A 7,215-nucleotide genomic window follows, 5' to 3' on the forward strand; every position below is an offset into this window, starting at 1 on the left:
AGATTTGATCGACGGTGAGCCGCCTTCTTCGTTGTTTCTTTGCCTGCCTCCTACTATCTGGTTCGTCTTTTGACTTTGTGCCACTGCTTTCTTCTTTGTGTAGATTACTTTCCCGGTTACTCTGGTGCCGCCACTCAAGCCATCGAGGCCTACCGCGACGCGCGACGGCAGGCGGGGGCCGAGGTTGCACCGGGTGCCAGCCGGTCGCTTGAGGAGCAGCTTCTGGCGCTTCAAGCCCGCCTGCAGCCGGCCCACCGCATGCTCCGCCGTCTTCAGCGCGCCGGGGCGCAAGTGCTGGCCGCCCTCTGGCCCGGCGAGGTGATCCCGCGCACCCCAAGTCGGACAACCGACTAGCTGGAGGTCGCAGTCGGCCGCTTCGAGGCTTGGAAGGCGTCAGCGGCCTGGTCCGGCGCTGGGCGGGCACTGGAGTTCGTCCGAGCTTGGTATCCTGGGCTGAACTTGGACCAGCTGAGCACCTGGCGGCAGGAGGCTGACGAGGAGCTGGAGGCGGTGCGATCGGCTATCATCCAGCGCGCCTCGGCGATCGCCGAGTACACCGACACCAGCGCCTTTGCTCCTGAGGTGGATGACGCCGGCGTCGCTCAGCCGGAGGAGTGGTTCGGGCTGAACCCGGCCGAAGGTGAGGACTCGGCGGAGGAGATTGCCTCCAGTGATGAGGGCGAAGGGGAAGAGGGAGAGGATGGTGAAGACGCTGCGCCGGACGGTGAAGCGACCAGCCCGCCTCAGCTTGATCATGCCTCCAGCAACGATGCCGAGACTCGCCAGCCGGCCACTCCTCCAGCCGGCACCGTGGACTCCACCAACCTGCCCAACTCGCCCGTCGTTCCCCTGGCTTGATCCACCGTCCTTACTTTCCTGCTTGTTACTCTTTTGAACAATCTTTAAATTTGCGCAGTTCCACCCACTGGGGGTGTATTCAGACTATGTTGAATGCTGGCCTTTCGAAGGTCTTTTGTGTAAATATTATGCATGTGTTTGGCTTCCGTTCATGTTTGCTTTTCATCCTTTTGGCTTTTTCCTTTCCCGCCTTTCCCTAGCCGCCGCCTTCCCAGCCGGACAGCTGCTCTGCAGTCTGTGGCTGGAGAAGGACTTGGTTGTTTTGGGAAGGCAAGTACTCGAGCTTTCTTAGATTGCAGCAAGGTGAACAGGAAGCCGGCCAGCCGACTGCTCTAGTAGCCGGCAGGCGGGGCGGGAGGCCGGCTTGCGTTATATAAGTTCGTTGGTCCTTAATTAGTCGTTTTTCGTGTGGGCATCCTTTCCTGCCCTTGGCTCTTGCCAGTCGGACAGTCGATTCTTCGAGCTGCGACTTTTGGCAAGAGGGGGCTTGGGTGCCGGCACACTACTTGTCTGACTGCAGGCAGAACTTTATATATAACTTAAGGCAGCGAGTCCCCGGGACGACTGGTCAGGCCTGGTGCCGGACAAAAAGACAAATGTAGTAACATATTCATAGGCATGATACCCATTATCCATAGATAAAAAATGGTAGTCCCCGAGTGCTCCTCGGGGGACCCTTTGTCTCGTACTTAGTACAAAAGTTAGCTTGATACATACTGCTTTTTAACTGTAAAATCTTCGGAGGAGATTGGCGTTCCATGGTCGTTCCGACTCCTTGCCGGAATCGTCTCTCTTGCGTGCCTTCGGCTTCTGCGCGTCTATTAGGTAGTAGGAGTCATTGCCTAGAGCTCTGCTGATGACGAAGGGGCCCTCCCAAGGGGCCGAGAGCTTGTGCTGGCCGGCTGTTCGCTGGATCAGCCGGAGCACAAGATCGCCCTCTTGGAAAGATCTTGGCTTGACCTTCCGGCTGTGGTAGCGGCGCAGGCCCTGCTGATAGATGGCGGACCGGCTGAGGGCTAACAGCCGGCCTTCTTCCAGCAGGTCCACGCCGTCTTCTCGTGCTTCCTTGGCCTCCGCCTCCGTGTACATGGTGACCCGAGGTGAGTCGAACTCGATGTCAGTTGGGATGACAGCCTCGGCACCATATATAAGTAAGAAAGGGGTGAAGCCGGTTGACTTGTTTGGGGTAGTGCGCAAACTCCAGAGGACGGCCGGCAGCTCGTCGAGCCAACAGCCGGCCGAACGCTCCAGTGGCACGACCAGTCGGGGCTTGATGCCGGAGAGGATGAGGCTGTTTGCTCGCTCGACCTGACCGTTTGACTGCGGGTGGGCGACGGACGCTAGGTCCAGCCGGATGCCGTGTGTTGCGCAGAAACGTGCTAGTGCTCCTTTTGCAAAGTTTGTGCCATTATCGATGATGACGCTATGCGACACGCCGTACCGGGTTGTAATATCTACGATGAAAGTGACGGCAGTCGGCCCGTTCAGCTTCTTGATCAGCTTTGCTTCAATCCACCTGGTAAACTTGTCCACAGCAACGAGAAAATGTGTCATGCCGCCGCGTGCCATCTTGAATGGGCCCACCATGTCCATCCCCCAGACGGCAAAGGGCCAGGTGAGGGGATGGTTTTGAGTGCGGAAGCCGGCAGGTGTTGCTTGGAGCTGAAAACTTGGCACCCTTTGCAGTGTTTGACTAGCTCCTTGGCGTCATCCAAAGCAGTCGGCCAGAAGAATCCATGGCGGAAAGCTTTGGCGACGAGTGATCGTGAGGCCGCGTGGTGGCCGCATTCGCCTTGGTGGATGTCTTTGAGGATTGCTATGCCCTTTTCTGGCTTGACGCAGCGCTGGAAGACTCCAGTGACACTACACCTAACAAGCTCTCGGTTTACTATTGTGTATGCTCCGGCTCGGCGTTGAACTTGTCTTGCCGAGATTTCTTCGGTCGGCAACTCTTTGTTTACTAAGAAGTTGAGGATGGGATGGGCCCATGATGGAGCTGTGACTTCTTCTATTGTCAGAACTGCTATTGTGACCAGGCCAGGTGGGCTGGGTGGTGAAGGGTTGGAGTCGGCCACTGCCTGCTGCGTCAAGGCAGTCCCCGGGCCGGCTGCAGTAGCCCCCGGGCCGAGTTCCGAAGTCCCCGAGCCGGGTGCGACTATGGCAGTCCCCGGGCCACCTGTCGAAGTCCCCGAGTCAGATCTGACTGCGTCGGGGTCAGGCAGCACAAAGATAGAATCAGATTCTGGAGACGGCTTGATAGACGGCTTGAGGAGGCGGTGGAGAGAAACGCCGGCTGGAATAGCTTGCCGGGTGGAGCCTACTCGTGCCAGGGCATCTGCTTGCATGTTGTCGGCGCGTGGTACATGAAGGAACTCGCATCCTTCAAAATATCCACTGATTTGCTGAACGAGAAAGCGGTAGCTCACCATGTTCGCGTCCTTGGCGTCCCAGTCGCCAGATGACTGCTGGACCACCAAATCCGAGTCGCCATAGCACAGGATCCGGCGGATGCCAAGCTCTTTGGCTAGCCGGAGCCCGTGTATGAGCGCCTCATACTCGGCCACATTGTTGGAGGCGGCAAAATGAATTTGCAATGTATACTTGAGCTTGTCGCCCTTGGGAGAGGTGAGGACGATGCCGGCTCCCAAGTCGGTGTGCATCTTGGACCCATTGAAGTGCATCCGCCAGTGAGTGGAGTCGGGGGCCGGCGGCAGGTATTGGGTTTCGGCCCAATCAACGAGGAAGTCGGCCAGTGCCTGGGACTTAATAGCGGTGCGGGGCTGGTAGAAGATCGCGTAGGGGGCCAGCTCAATGACCCATTTTGCCACCCGGCCGGATGCATCCCGGCTACCTATGATCTCGGCGAGCGGGGCAGTACACACGACCGTGATGGGGTGCTCTTGAAAATAGGGCTTGAGCTTCTTGGCAGCGAAGTACACACCATAGCACATCTTCTGGTAGTGTGGGTAGTTCTGCTTTGAGGTGGATAATACTTCGCTTAAATAATACACCGGCCTCTGGACCAGCTGAGCTCGGCCTTCTTCTGGGCGCTGGACTACGATAACTGTGCTGACCACCCGGCTAGTAGCGGCAATGTAAAGGAGCATGGGCTCCTTTTCAGTCGGTGCCGCCAAGACAGGCAGCGTGGTCAGCATCTTCTTTAGCTCGTGGAAGGCTTGGTCCGCCTGGTCGTTCCACTCGAAATGAGCGGACTTCTTCATGAGTCGGTAGAGGGGGAGAGCTTTCTCCCCGAGCCGGCTGATGAAGCTGTTCAGGGAAGCCAAGCATCCGGTGAACTTCTGGACGTCCCGCAGCTTGGTGGGAGTCTCCATTCTCTCTATGGCCTTGATCTTCATCGGGTTGCACTTGATGCCGCGTTCGGAGACCAGGAAGCCTAGGAGCTGGCCGGCTGGTACTCCGAACACACATTTCTCGGGGTTGAGCTTGATTTGAAATCGGCGCAAGTTTTCAAACGTCTCTTTGAGGTCTTCCAGCAAGGTGCTGTGCTTCTCCGTCTTCACCACAATATCGTCTACATAGACGTGGGCATTTCTGCCGAGCTGCTTGAGGAGGCATTTCTGCATGCAACGCTGAAAAGTGGCACCGGCATTTCTCAAGCCGAATGTCATAGTTAGGTAGCAGAAGGCTCCGAATGGTGTGATGAAGGCGGTTTTCAGGCGGTCAGATGGATCCAACTTTATCTGGTGGTAGCCTGAGTAAGCATCCAAGAAGCTCAACAGCTCGCATCCGGCTGTGGATTCTATTACTTGATCAATCCTTGGCAAGGCGAAGGGATCTTTGGGGCAGGCTTTGTTGAGGCTGGTGTAGTCTATACACATGCGCCATTTCTTATTTTACTTTAGCACGAGGACCGGGTTGGCAAGCCATTCTGGAAAGAAAACTTCCATAATGAAGCCGGCTGCCAGAAGCCGGGCTATCTCTTCTCCTACAATCCTTCTCTTTTCTTCTGACAGTCGACGGAGGGGCTGTTTGACTGGTTTTGCACCTTCTCGGACATGTAGCTTGTGCTCGGCGAATTCCTTCGGAACACCTGGCATGTCCTTGGGGGACCATGAGAAGATGTCCCGGTTCTGACAGAGGAAATCGGCGAGCTCGCCTTCCTATTTGCTGTCCAGGTTTGCCCCGATAGTGGCAAACCTGTCTGGGTGCTCCGGGTCCAGAGGTACCTTCTTTGTTTCTTTGGCCGGCTGGAAAGAACCTTGGGCATCACACTCCTTGGGGCTGGGGGACAGGGCCAGCTGTTTGCCGGCCATAGCCACAACTCGGTCCAGTATCTTCTTTTCTTCAGCAATCACGAGGGACTCGGCCAGCCGGCTGCTAGCAGCCACGCACTCGGAGGACTTCTTGTAGTCTCCGGCTATGGTGATGATGCCCTTGGAACTCGGTATCTTCATCTTGAGGTAGGCATAGTGGGGTACAGCCATGAACTTGGCCAGGGCGGGTCGACCAAGCAACGCGTGGTAAGGGCTCTCCAGATCCACCACCTCAAACCACACGGCCTCTCGGCGGAAATGATCCTTGTCCCCGAAGAGGACATCTATCTTGATCTTGCCGATTGGGGAGCAGGACAGGCCGGGTACGATGCCATGGAACACAGTCCGACTGGGCATGAGCTGCTTTGTCTTGATGCTCAGTTTCTCCATGGTGTCACGGTACAGTATGTTGATGTTGCTCCCCCCATCTATCAGCATGCGGGAGAAACGGGCGGCTCGCCTTTCTGTTGCGAGGGTGGCATCCAAAACCAATGCGTAAGAGCCGGGAGACAGCATCACCTCTGGGTGATCAGTCCGGCTCCAGCTGATAGGCCTTTCTGACCAGTGCATGAACTCGGGGTTGTTGGAGGCAACTGCGTTGACTTCTTGATGTTGTCGGCGCCGGCTATGCCGATCTTCTGGTAGGCTCGTAAAGATGACGTAGGCGGCATGCTCGTCGGGGAACTCGTCTTGAACAGCCCCGACTGCCGGTCAGGCAGCCGACTGCGGAGGGGCCGGAAGCGGCTGACCAGCAAGCGGAGGCGGCGCTATCCCCTCGCCCTTGGAGATCTGCGTGAGCCAGTGGCATTTTTGGGTTGTGTGGTTTGAAGGCTTCGCGCCGCTGTGAAACTTGCAGGGGGCATCAAGTGCTTGCTCATAGGAGAAAGCCGGCTGCCAAGCTGGCCTGCTGCTCTTCTGCTTCTTGGGCGTGGGCCGCCCTTCGGGTTGTTCATCTTCGACTGTGGCCACCTGCCGACAAGTGGAAGGCGGCAGGGGAGCCTTGCGCTTGTGGTCGTTCTGGTACGGGTGTCGGCCGGATTCCCCAGCCGGCGTCTTGGGACTCGGAGCGAGTACCTTCCCGGAGGCGTCTACTCGGAGCTCGGTCTTCATTGAGGAATCGGCCGTGGCGTATTTGTTAGCTATGATCAGTAGCTCGTCGAGGGTAGTCGGCTCATCGCAGAGGAGTCGGTGCTTGAGGAGGGTGCCTTCTCGGCACCCGGCGGTAAAGTACTCTATAGCTTGAACCTCGTGCACCCCCTCGCAGGAATTGCGGAGCTCGGCCCACCGCGTGAGGTAGTCGCGAGTCGATTCGTTGGGCCCTTGGACACACAAGGAGAGCTGTCGGGGCTTGGGAGCCCGCTTGTAGGTGCTGGTGAAGTTACGGATGAAGGCTTCAGTGAAGTCTAGCAAGCTGTTGACACTGTAAGGCTTGAGGCTGTTGAGCCAGGTGCGTGCCGTGCCTTGGAGCATGAGGGGCACATATTTTACGGCAACACGCCTGTTGCCGTTCGCAATGCTAACCGCGGTGGAGTAGTCGATCAACCAATCCTCCGGCTTCACAGAGCCGTTGTACTTCGGCGTGTCTCTTGGGAGTGAGAACCCTTTGGGGAAGGGCTCGTTGCGGATGCGGGGGCCGAAGCAAGGTGGGCCGACATCATCTTCTTCTTCTAGGGCCAGTGATCGCGCAAGGCGGTCGATCCGGTGGCGGGCGTCATTCTCGCCGACTCCTTCGCGGCGACCTAGCTAGCCGGCCGCTGAGAGTCGGATGCGTGACAGGCGGCGGGGTAGGGTATCTCTCCCCACGAGGCGGAGGAGGAGGGGGGTTGCCCCGCCATTCCACGGCTCGAGGGCGGCCCTCTGCGTCACGCTCGATGGAGATTCGAGTCCGGTTGCGGCTGGCAGCCGGCTCCTTTTCTTTTCTTGCACGGGTGTTGCCCGTAGTCGGTGTTCGGGACGTCGCGCCGTGCTCCCGGTGCGGGGGAGGACTCTCGGCGCGGGCACCGGCTTCATGCCGCTCTGTGGCCGCATCGATAAGCTGCTGGATGCGCCTGGTCATGTAGGGGAGCTCGTCGGCCCTCAGTCC

General features: G+C 57.9%; 1 pseudogene; it reads right to left on the reverse strand.

The window, feature by feature from the left end:
* Window positions 1-2,365: 2,365 nt before the first annotated feature.
* On the reverse strand, window positions 2,366-4,697 carry LOC147957443 (uncharacterized; annotated as a pseudogene).
* Between the last annotated feature and the right edge of the window lie 2,518 nt (window positions 4,698-7,215).

This window comes from Triticum urartu, chromosome 7A (assembly GCF_056163025.1).
Source record: "Triticum urartu cultivar PI428250 chromosome 7A, HENAU_Tu73, whole genome shotgun sequence".
NCBI lineage: Eukaryota > Viridiplantae > Streptophyta > Magnoliopsida > Poales > Poaceae > Triticum > Triticum urartu.